At 37.7% G+C, this 19,617-nt stretch overlaps 8 non-coding genes across 8 annotated transcripts; all 8 read left to right on the top strand.

Moving 5' to 3' along the window:
* Positions 1 to 1,284: 1,284 nt before the first annotated feature.
* TRNAE-UUC (transfer RNA glutamic acid (anticodon UUC)) lies at positions 1,285 to 1,356 on the top strand. The gene has a single exon. It is a non-coding gene; the product is annotated as a tRNA-Glu (tRNA).
* A 1,876-nt stretch (positions 1,357 to 3,232) lies between these two features.
* On the top strand, positions 3,233 to 3,304 carry TRNAE-UUC (transfer RNA glutamic acid (anticodon UUC)). The gene has a single exon. It is a non-coding gene; the product is annotated as a tRNA-Glu (tRNA).
* Positions 3,305 to 4,299: 995 nt separating this feature from the next.
* TRNAY-GUA (transfer RNA tyrosine (anticodon GUA)) lies at positions 4,300 to 4,389 on the top strand. Its single transcript is given in 2 exon segments — positions 4,300 to 4,336; positions 4,354 to 4,389. It is a non-coding gene; the product is annotated as a tRNA-Tyr (tRNA).
* Positions 4,390 to 4,994: 605 nt separating this feature from the next.
* Positions 4,995 to 5,066, top strand: TRNAE-UUC (transfer RNA glutamic acid (anticodon UUC)). Its single transcript has one exon. It is a non-coding gene; the product is annotated as a tRNA-Glu (tRNA).
* A 1,690-nt stretch (positions 5,067 to 6,756) lies between these two features.
* TRNAE-UUC (transfer RNA glutamic acid (anticodon UUC)) lies at positions 6,757 to 6,828 on the top strand. The gene has a single exon. It is a non-coding gene; the product is annotated as a tRNA-Glu (tRNA).
* Positions 6,829 to 8,703: 1,875 nt separating this feature from the next.
* TRNAE-UUC (transfer RNA glutamic acid (anticodon UUC)) lies at positions 8,704 to 8,775 on the top strand. The gene has a single exon. It is a non-coding gene; the product is annotated as a tRNA-Glu (tRNA).
* A 5,663-nt stretch (positions 8,776 to 14,438) lies between these two features.
* Positions 14,439 to 14,511, top strand: TRNAF-GAA (transfer RNA phenylalanine (anticodon GAA)). Its single transcript has one exon. It is a non-coding gene; the product is annotated as a tRNA-Phe (tRNA).
* A 704-nt stretch (positions 14,512 to 15,215) lies between these two features.
* TRNAF-GAA (transfer RNA phenylalanine (anticodon GAA)) lies at positions 15,216 to 15,288 on the top strand. The gene has a single exon. It is a non-coding gene; the product is annotated as a tRNA-Phe (tRNA).
* The last annotated feature ends 4,329 nt before the right edge of the window (positions 15,289 to 19,617 follow it).

The raw sequence follows: 19,617 nt of genomic DNA, 5'->3' as shown, positions 1-19,617 counted from the left end.
GCTTTCCTTAATCAGCATACAAAGGACAGGTTTAAGAGACCACGGATGGGAACTGAAATACAATATTACTTCTGAAATCCCATGGATCTGAACCCATAGAAGATGCATTGTAAAAACAGAGAGTACTGTGAGAAATAGTGGTGGCAGCGTGGACCATTGACTAGAAATCCATTTTTGTCTCACTGGGCAAAAGTTTGACAATTTGTCACCACAATTTCTGGAATTTTCATCAATTAAAAAAGTCAAGCTAAATTGGAAAACGCAGAAGAGGTTGAAAATTTTCCAGCATTTTTAATCTTGACGTAAAGGCGTCTGCAGTTGGAAAATCTAAGGAAGCTGTTTTCCCAACTATTTCTGAAGCAAATTAATTCAAAATGAACAAATAAAAATCAAACTTTTAATGATGTATTACCAATTATTAAACATGACAATTTTTACAACTTTTGATGAGCAAGTAGACCAGAAATAAAAATGTGGATCTCTTTATCTAGACAAGCAATTTTTCTGTTTTAAGGATAATTCAATTCTGTTTGTGTTTTCACTCAGTCAGATGTAGTGCACATGACAACAGAAGTCCTCTAAAGCACAATCCTTCGATAGCTCAGCTGATAGAGCGGAGGACTATAGAGGAAATTGGTACAGAAATTCTTAGGTCGCTGGTTCCACTCCGTCTCGAAGGAAAGTTTTCATATAATTTTAAAGGGCAATTTCTGACATATTAAATACCCAGAAATATGTATGACTCATGCTGTTTTTCTTTAATAGTCAGAGAAACTGTAACTTGTTTTCATTTCTGCTGCCTGTTAATCATCCTGCATGCTGCTGAGCCTCTAGTAGGGCAATTATGGTTTCTGTGCTCTGTTGAAGTACAGTGCAGAGGCAGGTGATAGAGACACGAGTTCTGTTACTGGGGATACTTTCCATAGCTCTTTGCAACTCATTAAAATGGAAATGAGAACCTTTTCCACTTCTTGGAAAGTGGCCTCCAGACATCACACATGGATTTATTGCATTGTTACCTATCCTGCTGGATTGGCATTTACAAATCTGCAAGTGGTCAGGGACGTGCCGTGATGATGCAAATCACATCATTAAACATTGCCCACCTCACTGATCACTGAGTGGTCTGGTGCGTGATGATGAAATTAGTGTCATCATAGGCCATGCCAAACCCACTCCATGTCACCACCTGGTTAAATATGAAATACACAGAGAGTTAAGATACATTACAGCAAAGCATGATATATTTGTTCTGCTGCTATGCTGAAACACTCAACAGAAAAGTCCCATATGGTCTAGCGGTTAGGATTCCTGGTTTTCACCCAGGCGGCCTGGGTTCGACTCCCGGTATGGGAAGTTGAAGCTTTTTTGAATGGCAGCAACAGTACCACTTGTTTAATGCCTGCTCTGTTTATCTCAGCAACAAAATCCAGGAGAAACTGTGCTTTGGTTATGGAAATGGGATGTGGTCAAATCCACAGGATTTATATACCTCCCAACATTTCTGTATCCAAAATTAGGGCAGAACTGGTCTGACCCCATATTTCAACATCCATCTTCCAAATTTCGAGTGGGACAACCCTATTTTATATGTAACACATCCTTCATGTGAAAAAAAAGAACTCTTGAACTTGTGGATCAATGGGTTTCCAGGGAGAGTTCACAACTTTTTAATGGTGCAGTAGGGATGTTCTGAATGAAACTAGACTACGCAAATGCTTATAAACCAATAATGTCTGCTTCTGTGCCCAGAATTTCTCCGCTTTCCTTAATCAGCATACAAAGGACAGGTATAAGAGACCACGGATGGGAACTGAAATACAATATTACTTCTGAAATCCCATGAATCTGAACCCATAGAAGATGTATTGTAAAAACAGAGAGTACTGTGAGAAATAGTGGTGTCAGCGTGGACCATTGACTAGAAATCCATTTTTGTCTCACTGGGCAAAAGTTTGACAATTTGTCACCACAATTTTTGGAATTTTCATCAATTAAAAAAGTCAAGCTAAACTGGAGAACGCAGAAGAGGTTGAAAATTTTCCAGCATTTTTAATCTTGACGTAAAGGCGTCTGCAGTTGGAAAATCTAAGGAAGCTGTTTTCCCAACTATTTCTGAAGCTAATTAATTCAAAATGAGCAAAAAAAACCAAACTTTTAATGATGTATTGCCAATTATTAAACATAACAATTTTTACAACTTTTGATGAGCAAGTAGACCAGAAATAAAAATGTGGATCTCTTTATCTAGACAAGCAATTTTTCTGTTTTAAGGATAATTCAATTCTGTTTATGTTTTCACTCAGTCAGATGTAGTGCACATGACATCAGAAGTCCTCTAAAGCACAATCCTTCGATAGCTCAGCTGGTAGAGCGGAGGACTGTAAAGGAAATATGTACAGAAATCCTTTGGTCGCTCGTTCAACTCTGGCTTAAAGGAAAGTTTTTCATATTATTTTAAGGATAATTCAATTCTGTTTGTGTTTTCACTCAGTCAGATGTAGTGCACATGACATCAGAAATCCTCTAAAACACAATCCTTCGATAGCTCAGCTGATAGAGCGGAGGACTATAGAGGAAATTGGTAAAGAAATTCTTAGGTCGCTGGTTCCACTCCGGCTCGAAGGAAAGTTTTCATATAATTTTAGAGGGCAATTTCTGACATATTAAATACCCAGAAATATGCATGACTCATGCTGTTTATCTTTAATAGTCAGAGAAACTGTAACTTGTTTTCATTTCTGCTGCCTGTTAATCATCCTGCATGCTGCTGAGCCTCTAGTAGGGCAATTATGGTTTCTGTGCTCTGTTGAAGTACAGTGCAGAGGCAGGTGATAGAGACACGAGTTCTGTTACTGGGGATACTTTCCATAGCTCTTTGCAACTCATTAAAATGGAAATGAGAACCTTTTCCACTTCTTGGAAAGTGGCCTCCAGACATCACACATGGATGTATTGCATTGTTACCTATCCTGCTGGATTGGCATTTACAAATCTGCAAGTGGTCAGGGACGTGCCGTGATGATGCAAATCACATCATTAAACATTGCCCACCTCACTGATCACTGAGTGGTCTGGTGCGTGATGATGAAATTAGTGTCATCATAGGCCATGCCAAACCCACTCCATGTCACCACCTGGTTAAATATGAAATACACAGAGAGTTAAGATACATTACAGCAAAGCATGATATATTTGTTCTGCTGCTATGCTGAAACACTCAACAGAAAAGTCCCATATGGTCTAGCGGTTAGGATTCCTGGTTTTCACCCAGGCGGCCTGGGTTCGACTCCCGGTATGGGAAGTTGAAGCTTTTTTGAATGGCAGCAACAGTACCACTTGTTTAATGCCTGCTCTGTTTATCTCAGCAACAAAATCCAGGAGAAACTGTGCTTTGGTTATGGAAATGGGATGTGGTCAAATCCACAGGATTTATATACCTCCCAACATTTCTGTATCCAAAATTAGGGCAGAACTGGTCTGACCCCATATTTCGACATCCATCTTCCAAATTTCGAGTGGGACAACCCTATTTTATATGTAACACATCCTTCATGTGAAAAAAAAGAACTCTTGAACTTGTAGATCAATTGGTTTCCAGGGAGAGTTCACAACTTTTTAATGGTGCAGTAGGGATGTTCTGAATGAAACTAGACTACGCAAATGCTTATAAACCAATAATGTCTGCTTCTGTGCCCAGAATTTCTCCGCTTTCCTTAATCAGCATACAAAGGACAGGTATAAGAGACCACGGATGGGAACTGAAATACAATATTACTTCTGAAATCCCATGGATCTGAACACATAGAAGATGCAATGTAAAAACAGAGAGTACTGTGAGAAATAGTGGTGGCAGCGTGGACCATTGACTAGAAATCCATTTTTGTCTCACTGGGCAAAAGTTTGACAATTTGTCACCACAATTTCTGGAATTTTCATCAATTAAAAAAGTCAAGCTAAATTGGAGAATGCAAAAGAGGTTGAAAATTTTCCAACATTTTTAATCTTGACGTAAAGGCGTCTGCAGTTGGAAAATCTAAGGAAGCTGTTTTCCCAACTATTTCTGAAGCTAATTAATTCAAAATGAACAAAGAAAAAAATTTTTTTTAATGATGTATTACCAATTATTAAACATGACAATTTTTACAACTTTTGATGAGCAAGTAGACCAGAAATAAAAATGTGGATCTCTTTATCTAGACAAGCAATTTTTCTGTTTTAAGGATAATTCAATTCTGTTTGTGTTTTCACTCAGTCAGATGTAGTGCACATGACATCAGAAATCCTCTAAAGCACAATCCTTCGATAGCTCAGCTGGTAGAGCGGAGGACTGTAGAGGAAATTGATACAGAAATCCTTAGGTCGCTGGTTCAACTCCAGCTCGAAGGAAAGTTTGTCATATCATTTTAGAGGGCAATTTCTGACATATTAAATACCCAGAAATATGCATGACTCATGCTGTTTATCTTTAATAGTCAGAGAAACTGTAACTTGTTTTCATTTCTGCTGCCTGTTAATCATCCTGCATGCTGCTGAGCCTCTAGTAGGGCAATTATGGTTTCTGTGCTCTGTTGAAGTACAGTGCAGAGGCAGGTAATAGAGACACGAGTTCTGTTACTGGGGATACTTTCCATAGCTCTTTGCAACTCATTAAAATGGAAATGAGAACCTTTTCCACTTCTTGGAAAGTGGCCTCCAGACATCACACATGGATTTATTGCATTGTTACCTATCCTGCTGGATTGGCATTTACAAATCTGCAAGTGGTCAGGGACGTGCCGTGATGATGCAAATCACATCATTAAACATTGCCCACCTCACTGATCACTGAGTGGTCTGGAGCGTGATGATGAAATTAGTGTCATCTTAGGCCATGCCAAACCCACTCCATGTCACCACCTGGTTAAATATGAAATACACAGAGAGTTAAGATACATTACAGCAAAGCATGATATATTTGTTCTGCTGCTATGCTGAAACACTCAACAGAAAAGTCCCATATGGTCTAGCGGTTAGGATTCCTGGTTTTCACCCAGGCAGCCTGGGTTCGACTCCCGGTATGGGAAGTTGAAGCTTTTTTGAATGGCAGCAACAGTACCACTTGTTTAATGCCTGCTCTGTTTATCTCAGCAACAAAATCCAGGAGAAACTGTGCTTTGGTTATGGAAATGGGATGTGGTCAAATCCACAGGATTTATATACCTCCCAACATTTCTGTATCCAAAATTAGGGCAGAACTGGTCTGACCCCATATTTCGACATCCATCTTCCAAATTTCGAGTGGGACAACCCTATTTTATATGTAACACATCCTTCATGTGAAAAAAAAGAACTCTTGAACTTGTAGATCAATTGGTTTCCAGGGAGAGTTCACAACTTTTTAATGGTGCAGTAGGGATGTTCTGAATGAAACTAGACTACGCAAATGCTTATAAACCAATAATGTCTGCTTCTGTGCCCAGAATTTCTCCGCTTTCCTTAATCAGCATACAAAGGACAGGTATAAGAGACCACGGATGGGAACTGAAATACAATATTACTTCTGAAATCCCATGGATCTGAACACATAGAAGATGCAATGTAAAAACAGAGAGTACTGTGAGAAATAGTGGTGGCAGCGTGGACCATTGACTAGAAATCCATTTTTGTCTCACTGGGCAAAAGTTTGACAATTTGTCACCACAATTTCTGGAATTTTCATCAATTAAAAAAGTCAAGCTAAATTGGAGAATGCAAAAGAGGTTGAAAATTTTCCAACATTTTTAATCTTGACGTAAAGGCGTCTGCAGTTGGAAAATCTAAGGAAGCTGTTTTCCCAACTATTTCTGAAGCTAATTAATTCAAAATGAACAAAGAAAAAATTTTTTTTTAATGATGTATTACCAATTATTAAACATGACAATTTTTACAACTTTTGATGAGCAAGTAGACCAGAAATAAAAATGTGGATCTCTTTATCTAGACAAGCAATTTTTCTGTTTTAAGGATAATTCAATTCTGTTTGTGTTTTCACTCAGTCAGATGTAGTGCACATGACATCAGAAATCCTCTAAAGCACAATCCTTCGATAGCTCAGCTGGTAGAGCGGAGGACTGAAGAGGAAATTGATACAGAAATCCTTAGGTCTCTGGTTCAACTCCAGCTCGAAGGAAAGTTTGTCATATCATTTTAGAGGGCAATTTCTGACATATTAAATACCCAGAAATATGCATGACTCATGCTGTTTATCTTTAATAGTCAGAGAAACTGTAACTTGTTTTCATTTCTGCTGCCTGTTAATCATCCTGCATGCTGCTGAGCCTCTAGTAGGGCAATTATGGTTTCTGTGCTCTGTTGAAGTACAGTGCAGAGGCAGGTGATAGAGACACGAGTTCTGTTACTGGGGATACTTTCCATAGCTCTTTGCAACTCATTAAAATGGAAATGAGAACCTTTTCCACTTCTTGGAAAGTGGCCTCCAGACATCACACATGGATTTATTGCATTGTTACCTATCCTGCTGGATTGGCATTTACAAATCTGCAAGTGGTCAGGGACGTGCCGTGATGATGCAAATCACATCATTAAACATTGCCCACCTCACTGATCACTGAGTGGTCTGGTGCGTGATGATGAAATTAGTGTCATCATAGGCCATGCCAAACCCACTCCATGTCACCACCTGGTTAAATATGAAATACACAGAGAGTTAAGATACATTACAGCAAAGCATGATATATTTGTTCTGCTGCTATGCTGAAACACTCAACAGAAAAGTCCCATATGGTCTAGCGGTTAGGATTCCTGGTTTTCACCCAGGCGGCCTGGGTTCGACTCCCGGTATGGGAAGTTGAAGCTTTTTTGAATGGCAGCAACAGTACCACTTGTTTAATGCCTGCTCTGTTTATCTCAGCAACAAAATCCAGGAGAAACTGTGCTTTGGTTATGGAAATGGGATGTGGTCAAATCCACAGGATTTATATACCTCCCAACATTTCTGTATCCAAAATTAGGGCAGAACTGGTCTGACCCCATATTTCGACATCCATCTTCCAAATTTCGAGTGGGACAACCCTATTTTATATGTAACACATCCTTCATGTGAAAAAAAAGAACTCTTGAACTTGTAGATCAATTGGTTTCCAGGGAGAGTTCACAACTTTTTAATGGTGCAGTAGGGATGTTCTGAATGAAACTAGACTACGCAAATGCTTATAAACCAATAATGTCTGCTTCTGTGCCCAGAATTTCTCCGCTTTCCTTAATCAGCATACAAAGGACAGGTATAAGAGACCACGGATGGGAACTGAAATACAATATTACTTCTGAAATCCCATGGATCTGAACCCATAGAAGATGTATTGTAAAAACAGAGAGTACTGTGAGAAATAGTGGTGGCAGCGTGGACCATTGACTAGAAATCCATTTTTGTCTCACTGGGCAAAAGTTTGACAATTTGTCACCACAATTTTTGGAATTTTCATCAATTAAAAAAGTCAAGCTAAATTGGAGAACGCAGAAGAGGTTGAAAATTTTCCAGCATTTTTAATCTTGACGTAAAGGCGTCTGCAGTTGGAAAATCTAAGGAAGCTGGTTTCCCAACTATTTCTGAAGCTAATTAATTCAAAATGAGCAAAAAAAACAAACTTTTAATGATGTATTGCCAATTATTAAACATAACAATTTTTACAACTTTTGATGAGCAAGTAGACCAGAAATAAAAATGTGGATCTCTTTATCTAGACAAGCAATTTTTCTGTTTTAAGGATAATTCAATTCTGTTTATGTTTTCACTCAGTCAGATGTAGTGCACATGACATCAGAAGTCCTCTAAAGCACAATCCTTCGATAGCTCAGCTGGTAGAGCGGAGGACTGTAAAGGAAATATGTACAGAAATCCTTTGGTCGCTCGTTCAACTCTGGCTTAAAGGAAAGTTTTTCATATTATTTTAAGGATAATTCAATTCTGTTTGTGTTTTCACTCAGTCAGATGTAGTGCACATGACATCAGAAATCCTCTAAAACACAATCCTTCGATAGCTCAGCTGATAGAGCGGAGGACTATAGAGGAAATTGGTACAGAAATTCTTAGGTCGCTGGTTCCACTCCGGCTCGAAGGAAAGTTTTCATATAATTTTAGAGGGCAATTTCTGACATATTAAATACCCAGAAATATGCATGACTCATGCTGTTTATCTTTAATAGTCAGAGAAACTGTAACTTGTTTTCATTTCTTCTGCCTGTTAATCATCCTGCATGCTGCTGAGCCTCTAGTAGGGCAATTATGGTTTCTGTGCTCTGTTGAAGTACAGTGCAGAGGCAGGTGATAGAGACACGAGTTCTGTTACTGGGGATACTTTCCATAGCTCTTTGCAACTCATTAAAATGGAAATGAGAACCTTTTCCACTTCTTGGAAAGTGGCCTCCAGACATCACACATGGATGTATTGCATTGTTACCTATCCTGCTGGATTGGCATTTACAAATCTGCAAGTGGTCAGGGACGTGCCGTGATGATGCAAATCACATCATTAAACATTGCCCACCTCACTGATCACTGAGTGGTCTGGTGCGTGAAGATGAAATTAGTGTCATCATAGGCCATGCCAAACCCACTCCATGTCACCACCTGGTTAAATATGAAATACACAGAGAGTTAAGATACATTACAGCAAAGCATGATATATTTGTTCTGCTGCTATGCTGAAACACTCAACAGAAAAGTCCCATATGGTCTAGCGGTTAGGATTCCTGGTTTTCACCCAGGCGGCCTGGGTTCGACTCCCGGTATGGGAAGTTGAAGCTTTTTTGAATGGCAGCAACAGTACCACTTGTTTAATGCCTGCTCTGTTTATCTCAGCAACAAAATCCAGGAGAAACTGTGCTTTGGTTATGGAAATGGGATGTGGTCAAATCCACAGGATTTATATACCTCCCAACATTTCTGTATCCAAAATTAGGGCAGAACTGGTCTGACCCCATATTTCGACATCCATCTTCCAAATTTCGAGTGGGACAACCCTATTTTATATGTAACACATCCTTCATGTGAAAAAAAAGAACTCTTGAACTTGTAGATCAATTGGTTTCCAGGGAGAGTTCACAACTTTTTAATGGTGCAGTAGGGATGTTCTGAATGAAACTAGACTACGCAAATGCTTATAAACCAATAATGTCTGCTTCTGTGCCCAGAATTTCTCCGCTTTCCTTAATCAGCATACAAAGGACAGGTATAAGAGACCACGGATGGGAACTGAAATACAATATTACTTCTGAAATCCCATGGATCTGAACACATAGAAGATGCAATGTAAAAACAGAGAGTACTGTGAGAAATAGTGGTGGCAGCGTGGACCATTGACTAGAAATCCATTTTTGTCTCACTGGGCAAAAGTTTGACAATTTGTCACCACAATTTCTGGAATTTTCATCAATTAAAAAAGTCAAGCTAAATTGGAGAACGCAGAAGAGGTTGAAAATTTTCCAGCATTTTTAATCTTGACGTAAAGGCGTCTGCAGTTGGAAAATCTAAGGAAGCTGTTTTCCCAACTATTTCTGAAGCTAATTAATTCAAAATGAGCAAAAAAAACAAACTTTTAATGATGTATTGCCAATTATTAAACATAACAATTTTTACAACTTTTGATGAGCAAGTAGACCAGAAATAAAAATGTGGATCTCTTTATCTAGACAAACAATTTTTCTGTTTTAAGGATAATTCAATTCTGTTTGTGTTTTCACTCAGTCAGATGTAGTGCACATGACATCAGAAGTCCTCTAAAGCACAATCCTTCGATAGCTCAGCTGGTAGAGCGGAGGACTGTAGAGGAAATATGTACAGAAATCCTTTGGTCGCTGGTTCAACTCTGGCTTAAAGGAAAGTTTTTCATATTATTTTAAGGATAATTCAATTCTGTTTGTGTTTTCACTCAGTCAGATGTAGTGCACATGACATCAGAAATCCTCTAAAACACAATCCTTCGATAGCTCAGCTGATAGAGCGGAGTACTATAGAGGAAATTGGTACAGAAATTCTTAGGTCGCTGGTTCAACTCCGGCTCGAAGGAAAGTTTTCATATAATTTTAGAGGGCAATTTCTGACATATTAAATACCCAGAAATATGCATGACTCATGCTGTTTTTCTTTAATAGTCAGAGAAACTGTAACTTGTTTTCATTTCTGCTGCCTGTTAATCATCCTGCATGCTGCTGAGCCTCTAGTAGGGCAATTATGGTTTCTGTGCTCTGTTGAAGTACAGTGCAGAGGCAGGTGATAGAGACACGAGTTCTGTTACTGGGGATACTTTCCGTAGCTCTTTGCAACTCATTAAAATGGAAATGAGAACCTTTTCCACTTCTTGGAAAGTGGCCTCCAGACATCACACATGGATTTATTGCATTGTTACCTATCCTGCTGGATTGGCATTTACAAATCTGCAAGTGGTCAGGGATGTGCCGTGATGATGCAAATCACATCATCAAACATTGCCCACCTCACTTATCACTGAGTGGTCTGGAGCGTGATGATGAAATTAGTGTAATCATAGGCCATGCCAAACCCACTCCATGTCACCACCTGGTTAAATATGAAATACACAGAGAGTTAAGATACATTACAGCAAAGCATGATATATTTGTTCTGCTGCTATGCTGAAACACTCAACGGAAAAGTCCCATGTGGTCTAGCAGTTAGGATTCCTGGTTTTCACCCAGGTGGCCCGGGTTTGACTCCCAGTATAGGAAGTTGAAGCTTTTTTGAATGGCAGCAACAGTACCACTTGTTTAATGCCTGCTCTGTTGATCTCAGCAACAAAATCCAGGAAAAACTGTGCTTTGGTTATGGAAATGGGATGTGGTCAAATCCACAGGATTTATATACCTCCCAACATTTCTGTATCCAAAATTAGGACAGAACTGGTCTGACCCCGTATTTCAACATCCATCTTCCAAATTTCGAGTGGGACAACCCTATTTTATATGTAACACATCCTTCATGTGAAAAAAAAGAACTCTTGAACTTGTGGATCAATGGGTTTCCAGGGAGAGTTCACAACTTTTTAATGGTGCAGTAGGGATGTTCTGAATGAAACTAGACTACGCAAATGCTTATAAACCAATAATGTCTGCTTCTGTGCCCAGAATTTCTCCGCTTTCCTTAATCAGCATACAAAGAACAGGTTTAAGAGACCACGGATGGGAACTGAAATACAATATTACTTCTGAAATCCAATTGGATCTGAACCCATAGAAGATGCATTATAAAAACAGAGAATACTGTGAGAAATAGTGGTGGCAGATTGGACCATTGACTAGAAATCCATTTTTGTCTCACTGGGCAAAAGTTTGACAATTTGTCACCACAATTTCTGGAATTTTCATCAATTAAAAAAGTCAAGCTAAATTGGAGAACGCAGAAGAGGTTGAAAATTTTCCAGCATTTTTAATCTTGACGTAAAGGCGTCTGCAGTTGGAAAATCTAAGGAAGCTGTTTTCCCAACTATTTCTGAAGCTAATTAATTCAAAATCAACAAATAAAAATCAAACTTTTAATGATGTATTACCAATTATTAAACATGACAATTTTTACAACTTTTGATGAGCAAGTAGACCAGAAATAAAAATGTGGATATCTTTATCTAGACAAGCAATTTTTCTGTTTTAAGGATAATTCAATTCTGTTTCTGTTTTCAATCAGTCAGATGTAGTGCACATGACATCAGAAGTCCTCTAAAGCACAATCCTTTGATAGCTGAGCTGGTAAAGCATAGGACTGTAGAGGAAATTGGTACAGAAATCCTTAGGTCGCTGGTTCAACTCCGGCTCGAAGGAAAGTTTTTCATATCATTTTAGAGGGCAATTTCTGACATATTAATTACCCAGAAATATGCATGACTCATGCTGTTTATCTTTAATAGTCAGAGAAACTGTAACTTGTTTTCATTTCTGCTGCCTGTTAATCATCCTGCATGCTGCTGAGCCTCTAGTAGGGCAATTATGGTTTCTGTGCTCTGTTGAAGTACAGTGCAGAGGCAGGTGATAGAGACACGAGTTCTGTTACTGGGGATACCTTCCATAGCTCTTTGCAACTCATTAAAATGGAAATGAGAACCTTATCCACTTCTTGGAAAGTGGCCTCCAGACATCACACATGGATTTATTGCATTGTTACCTATCCTGCTGGATTGGAATTACAAATCTGCAAGTGGTCAGGGACGTGCCATGATGATGCAAACCACATCATCAAACATTGCCCACCTCACTGATCACTGAGTGGTCTGGAGAGTGATGATGAAATTAGTGCCATCATAGGCCATGCCAAACCCACTCCATGTCACCACCTGGTTAAATATGAAATACACAGAGAGTTGATACATTACAGCAAAGCATGATATATTTGTTCTGCTGCTATGCTGAAACACTCAACGGAAAAGTCCCATATGGTCTAGCGGTTAGGATTCCTGGTTTTCACCCAGGTGGCCCGGGTTCAGCTCCCGTTATGGGAAGTTGAAGCTTTTTTGAATGGCAGCAACAGTACCACTTGTTTAATGCCTGCTCTGTTGATCTCAGCAACAAAATCCAGGAGAAACTATGCATTGGTTATGGAAATAGGATGTGGTCAAATCCACAGGATTTATATACCTCCCAACATTTCTGTATCCAAAATTAGGACAGAACTGGACTGACCTCATATTTCAACATCCATTTTCCAAATTTCGAGTGGGACAACCCTATTTTATATGTAACACATCCTTCATGTGAAAAAAAAGAACTCTTGAACTTGTGGATCAATGGGTTTCCAGGGAGAGTTCACAACTTTTTAATGGTGCAGTAGGGATGTTCTGAATGAAACTAGACTACGCAAATGCTTACAAACCAATAATGTCTAGTTCTGTGCCCAGAATTTCTCTGCTTTCCTTAATCAGCATACAAAGGACAGGTTTAAGAGACCACGGATGTGAACTGAAATACAGTATTACTTCTGAAATCCCATGGATCTGAACCCATAGAAGATGCATTGTAAAAACAGAGAGTACTGTGAGAAATAGAGGTGGCAGCGTGGACCATTGACTAGAAATCCATTTTTGTCTCACTGGGCAAAAGTTTGACAATTTGTCACCACAATTTCTAGAATTTTCATCAATGAAAAAAGTCAAGCTAAATTGGAGAACGCAGAAGAGGTTGAAAATTTTCCAGCATTTTTAATCTTGACGTAAAGGCGTCTGCAGTTGGAAAATCTAAGGAAGCTGTTTTCCCAACTATTTCTGAAGTTAATTAATTCAAAATGAACAAATAAAAATCAAACTTTTAATGATGTATTACCAATTATTAAACATGACAATTTTTACAACTTTTGATGAGCAAGTAGACCAGAAATAAAAATGTGGATCTCTTTATCTAGACAAGCAATTTTTCTGTTTTAAGGATAATTGAATTCTGTTTGTGTTTTCACTCAGTCAGATGTAGTGCACATGACATCAGAAGTCCTCTAAAGCACAATCCTTCGATAGCTCAGCTGGTAGAGTGGAGTACTGTAGAGGAAATTGGTACAGAAATCCTTAGGTCGCTGGTTCAACTCCAGCTCGAAGGAAAGTTTTTCATATAATTTTAGAGGGCAATTTCTGACATATTAAATACCCAGAAATATGCATGACTCATGCTGTTTATCTTTAATAGTCAAAGAAACTGTAACTTGTTTTCATTTCTGCTGCCTGTTAATCATCCTGCATGCTGCTGAGCCTCTAGTAGGGCAATTATGGTTTCTGTGCTCTGTTGAAGTACAGTGCAGAGGCAGGTGATAGAGACACGAGTTCTGTTACTGGGGATACTTTCCATAGCTCTTTGCAACTCATTAAAATGGAAATGAGAACCTTTTCCACTTCTTGGAAAGTGGCCTCCAGACATCACACATGGATTTATTGCATTGTTACCTATCCTGCTGGATTGGCATTTACAAATCTGCAAGTGTTCAGGGACGTGCCGTGATGATGCAAATCACATCATCAAACATTGCCCACCTCACTGATCACTGAGTGGTCTGGAGCGTGATGATGAAATTAGTGTCATCTTAGGCCATGCCAAACCCACTCCATGTCACCACCTGGTTAAATATGAAATACACAGAGAGTTAAGATACATTTACTTACTTTTATGACTCAGTTTGGAGAAAGTTAGGTTGAAGATCCAAAGGATTGTTGGCTTTCAATTTCTGGGGCTTTCTCTCTCTTCTACAACAGGAGAGAAGATTAATGAGCCCTAGCCTTCCACTGAATAATAAAACTAAAATTAACAATACTTACCTGCAATGCAGCAGCAGATACTAAGGTGTTCATGATTTTCATGGACTCACCTTAAATTCCAATGAAATTTAGAATGTGAAAGTACCCGTAGCTAATTAAAGCTTATTCATTTGAAATCATTATAGTAATCCGAAATTGTGAATACATTCATTTTCCAAGCTGGCCGAAATAGCTCAGGTGGGAGAGCGTTAGACTGAAGATCTAAAGGTCCCTGGTTCAATCCCGGGTTTTGGCATGTTTGAACAGGTGTTTTTTTAAGTGAAAAGCTCAAACTGGAAGTAATTTCAAGATGAAATTCCATAATGTCATCCACCAATTTTTCTTAGCAAAGAAGAATATTCAGCCCCATTTTTCAAATAATCAGAACATTTCATTTAATAACACTGTCCAGAAACACAGGATAAAAAGTGTCCATGATTTCAGTAGTCCGGGCTTGACTCTTTATGCAATTGTAATTATCTCAATGATAAAATTTCTCAGCATTTTGCATCAATGCTTCTATTATAAAATAAAGGTTTTCTGATGGGTGAACATACAGTATAAAACTGCTATGAAATGCTATGTTTACATTCGAAGCAATCATGATGAAAGGAAAAACTGTTATATAACCTTGTGTATTCTTCCTGGCATGACTCAGTTTGGAGAAAGTTAGGTTGAAGATCCAAAGGATTGTTGGCTTTCAATTTCTTGGGCTTTCTCTCTTTTCTACTACAGGAGAGAAGATTAATGAGCCCTAGCCTTCCACTGAATAATAAAACTAAAATTAAGAATACTTAACTGCAATGCAGCAGCAGATACTAAGGTGTTCATGATTTTCATAGACTCACCTTAAATTCCAATGAAATTTAGAATGAGAAAGTACCTGTAGCTAATTAAAGCTTATTCATTTGAAATCATTATAGTAATCCGAAATTGTGAATACATTCATCTTCCAAGTTGGCCGAAATAGCTCAGCTGGGAGAGCGTTAGACTGAAGATCTAAAGGTCCCTGGTTTGATCCCGGGTTTCGGCATGTTTGAACAGGTGTTTTTTGAAGTGAAAAGCTCAAACTGGAAGTAATTTCAAGATGAAATTCCATAATGTCATCCACCAATTTTTCTTAGCAAAGAAGAATATTCAGCCCCATCTTTCAAATAATCAGAACATTTCATTTAATAACACTGTCCAGAAATACAGGATAAAAAGTGTCCATGATTTCAGTAGTCCGGGCTTGACTCTTTATGCAATTGTAATTATCTCAATGATAAAATTTCTCATCATTTTGCATCAATGCTTCTATTATAAAATAAAGGTTTTGTGATGGGTGAACATACAGTATAAAAACTGCTATGAAATGCTATGTTTACATTCGAAGCAATCATGATGAAAGGAAAAACTGTTATATAACCTTGTGTAATCTTCCTGGCATGACTCAGTTTGGAGAAAGTTAGGTTGAAGACCCAAAGGATTGTTGGCTTTCAATTTCTGGGGCTTTCTCTCTCTTCTACTACAGGAGAGAAGATTAATGAGCCCTAGCCTTCCACTGAACAATAAAACTAAAATTAACAATACTTACCTGCAATGCAGCAGCAGATACTAAGGTGTTCATGATTTTCATGGACTCACCTTAAATTCCAATGAAATTTAGAATGAGAAAGTACCTGTAGCTAATTAAAGCTTATTCATTTGAAATCATTATAGTAATCCGAAATTGTAAATACATTCATCTTCCAAGCTGGCCGAAATAGCTCAGCTGGGAGAGCGTTATACTGAAAATCTAAAGGTCCCTGGTACGATCCCAGGTTTCAGCATGTTTGAACAGGTGTTTTTTTAAGTGAAAAGCTCGAACTGGAAGTAATTTCAAGATGAAATTCCATAATGTCATCCACCAATTTTTCTTAGCAAAGAAGAATATTCAGCCCCATCTTTCAAATAATCAGAAATTTTCATTTAATAACACTGTCCAGAAATACAGGATAAAAAGTGTCCATGATTTCAGTAGTCAGGGCTTGACTCTTTATGCAATTGTAATTATCTCAATGATAAAATTTCACAGCATTTTGCATCAATGCTTCTATTATAAAATAAAGGTTTTGTGATGGGTGAACATACAGTATAAAAACTGCTATGAAATGCTATGTTTACATTCGAAGCAATCATGATGAAAGGAAAAACTGTTATATAACCTTGTGTAATCTTCCTGGCATGACTCAGTTTGGAGAAAGTTAGGTTGAAGATCCAAAGGATTGTTGGCTTTCAATTACTTGGGCTTTCTCTCTTTTCTACTACAGGAGAGAAGATTAATGAGCCCTAGCCTTCCACTGAATAATAAAACTAAAATTAAGAATACTTAACTGCAATGCAGCAGCAGATACTAAGGTGTTCATGATTTTCATGGACTCACCTTAAATTCCAATGAAATTTAGAATGTGAAAGTACCTCTAGCTAATTAAAGCTTTTTCATTTGAAATCATTATAGTAATCCGAAATTGTGAATACATTCATCTTCCAAGCTGGCCAAAATAGCTCAGATGGGAGAGCGTTATACTGAAAATCTAAAGGTCCCTGGTTCGATCCTGGGTTTCGGCATGTTTGAACAGGTGTTTTTTTAAGTGAAAAGCTCAAACTGGAAGTAATTTCAAGATGAAATTCCATAATGTCATCCAACAATTTTTCTTAGCAAAGAAGAATATTCAGCCCCATCTTTCAAATAATCAGAACATTTCATTTAATAACACTGTCCAGAAATACAGGATAAAAAGTGTCCATGATTTCAGTAGTCAGGGCTTGACTCTTTATGCAATTGTAATTATCTCAATGATAAAATTTCACAGCATTTTGCATCAATGCTTCTATTATAAAATAAAGGTTTTGTGATGGGTGAACATACAGTATAAAAACTGCTATGAAATGCTATGTTTACATTCGAAGCAATCATGATGAAAGGAAAAACTGTTATATAACCTTGTGTAATCTTCCTGGCATGACTCAGTTTGGAGAAAGTTAGGTTGAAGATCCAAAGGATTGTTGGCTTTCAATTTCTGGGGCTTTCTCTCTCTTCTACTACAGGAAAGAAGATTAATGAGCCCTAGCCTTCCACTGAACAATAAAACTAAAATTAACAATACTTACCTGCAATGCAGCAGCAGATACTAAGGTGTTCATGATTTTCATGGACTCACCTTAAATTCCAATGAAATTTAGAATGAGAAAGTACCTGTAGCTAATTAAAGCTTATTCATTTGAAATCATTATAGTAATCCGAAATTGTGAATACATTCATCTTCCAAGCTGGCCGAAATAGCTCAGCTGGGAGAGCGTTAGACTGAAGATCTAAAAGTCCCTGATTCGATCCCAGGTTTCGGCATGTTTGAACTGGTGTTTTTTGAAGTGAAAAGCTCGAACTGGAAGTAATTTCAAGATGAAATTCCATAATGTCATCCACCAATTTTTCTTAGCAAAGAAGAATATTCAGCCCCATCTTTCAAATAATCAGAACATTTCATTTAATAACACTGTCCAGAAATACAGGATAAAAAGTGTCCATGATTTCAGTAGTCCAGGCTTGACTCTTTATGCAATTGTAATTATCTCAATGATAAAATTTCTCAGCATTTTGCATCAATGCTTCTATTATAAAATAAAGGTTTTGTGATGGGTGAACATACAGTATAAAAACTGCTATGAAATGCTATGTTTACATTCGAAGCAATCATGATGAAAGGAAAAACTGTTATATAACCTTGTGTAATCTTCCTGGCATGACTCAGTTTGGAGAAAGTTAGGTTGAAGATCCAAAGGATTGTTGGCTTTCAATTTCTGGGGCTTTCTCTCTCTTCTACTACAGGAGAGAAGATTAATAAGCCCTAGCCTTCCACTGAACAATAAAGCTAAAATTAACAATACTTACCTGCAATGCAGCAGCAGATACTAAGGTGTTCATGATTTTCATGGACTCACCTTAAATTCCAATGAAATTTAGAATGAGAAAGTACCTGTAGCTAATTAAAGCTTATTCATTTGAAATCATTATAGTAATCCGAAATTGTGAATACATTCATCTTCCAAGCTGGCTGAAATAGCTCAGCTGGGAGAATGTTAGACTGAAGGTCTAAAGGTCCCTGGTTCGATCCAGGGTTTCGGCATGTTTGAACAGGTGTTTTTTGAAGTGAAAAGCTCGAACTGGAAGTAATTTCAAGATGAAATTCCATAATGTCATCCACCAATTTTTCTTAGCAAAGAAGAATATTCAGCCCCATCTTTCAAATAATCAGAACATTTCATTTAATAACACTGTCCAGAAATACACGATAAAAAGTGTCCATGATTTCAGTAGTCCGGGCTTGACTCTTTATGCAATTGTAATTATCTCAATGATAAAATTTCTCAGCATTTTGCATCAATGCTTCTATTAAAAAATAAAGGTTTTGTGATGGGTGAACATACAGTATAAAAACTGCTATGAAATGCTATGTTTACATTCGAAGCAATCATAATGAAAGGAAAAACTGTTATATAACCTTGTGTAATCTTCCTGGCATGACTAAGTTTGGAGAAAGTTAGGTTGAAGATCCAAAGGATTGTTGGCTTTCATATTCTGGGGCTTTCTCTCTCTTCTACTACAGGAGAGAAGATTAATGAGCCCTAGCCTTCCACTGAACAATAAAACTAAAATTAACAATACTTACCTGCAATGCAGCAGCAGATACTAAGGTGTTCATGATTTTCATGGACTCACCTTAAATTCCAATGAAATTTAGAATGAGAAAGTACCTGTAGCTAATTAAAGCTTATTCATTTCAAATCATTATAGTAATCCGAAATTGTGAATACATTCATCTTCCAAGCTGGCCGAAATAGCTCAGCTGGGAGAGTGTTAGACTGAAGATCTAAAGATCCCTGGTTCGATCCAGGGTTTCGGCATGTTTGAACAGGTGTTTTTTGAAGTGAAAAGCTCGAACTGGAAGTAATTTCAAGATGAAATTCCATAATGTCATCCACCAATTTTTCTTAGCAAAGAAGAATATTCAGCCCCATCTTTCAAATAATCAGAACATTTCATTTAATAACACTGTCCAGAAATACACGATAAAAAGTGTCCATGATTTCAGTAGTCCGGGCTTGACTCTTTATGCAATTGTAATTATCTCAATGATAAAATTTCTCAGCATTTTGCATCAATGCTTCTATAATAAAATAAAGGTTTTGTGATGGGTGAACATACAGTATAAAAACTGCTATGAAATGCTATGTTTACATTCAAAGCAATCATGATGAAAGGAAAAACTGTTATATAACCTTGTGTAATCTTCCTGGCATGACTCAGTTTGGAGAAAGTTAGGTTGAAGATCCAAAGGATTGT

Source organism: Mixophyes fleayi, chromosome 3 (genome assembly GCF_038048845.1).
Source record: "Mixophyes fleayi isolate aMixFle1 chromosome 3, aMixFle1.hap1, whole genome shotgun sequence".
In the NCBI taxonomy this organism is placed as follows: domain Eukaryota; kingdom Metazoa; phylum Chordata; class Amphibia; order Anura; family Limnodynastidae; genus Mixophyes; species Mixophyes fleayi.
The sequence above is the reverse complement of the archived record's forward strand: the minus strand, read 5'-3'. Positions and strand labels throughout refer to the sequence as shown.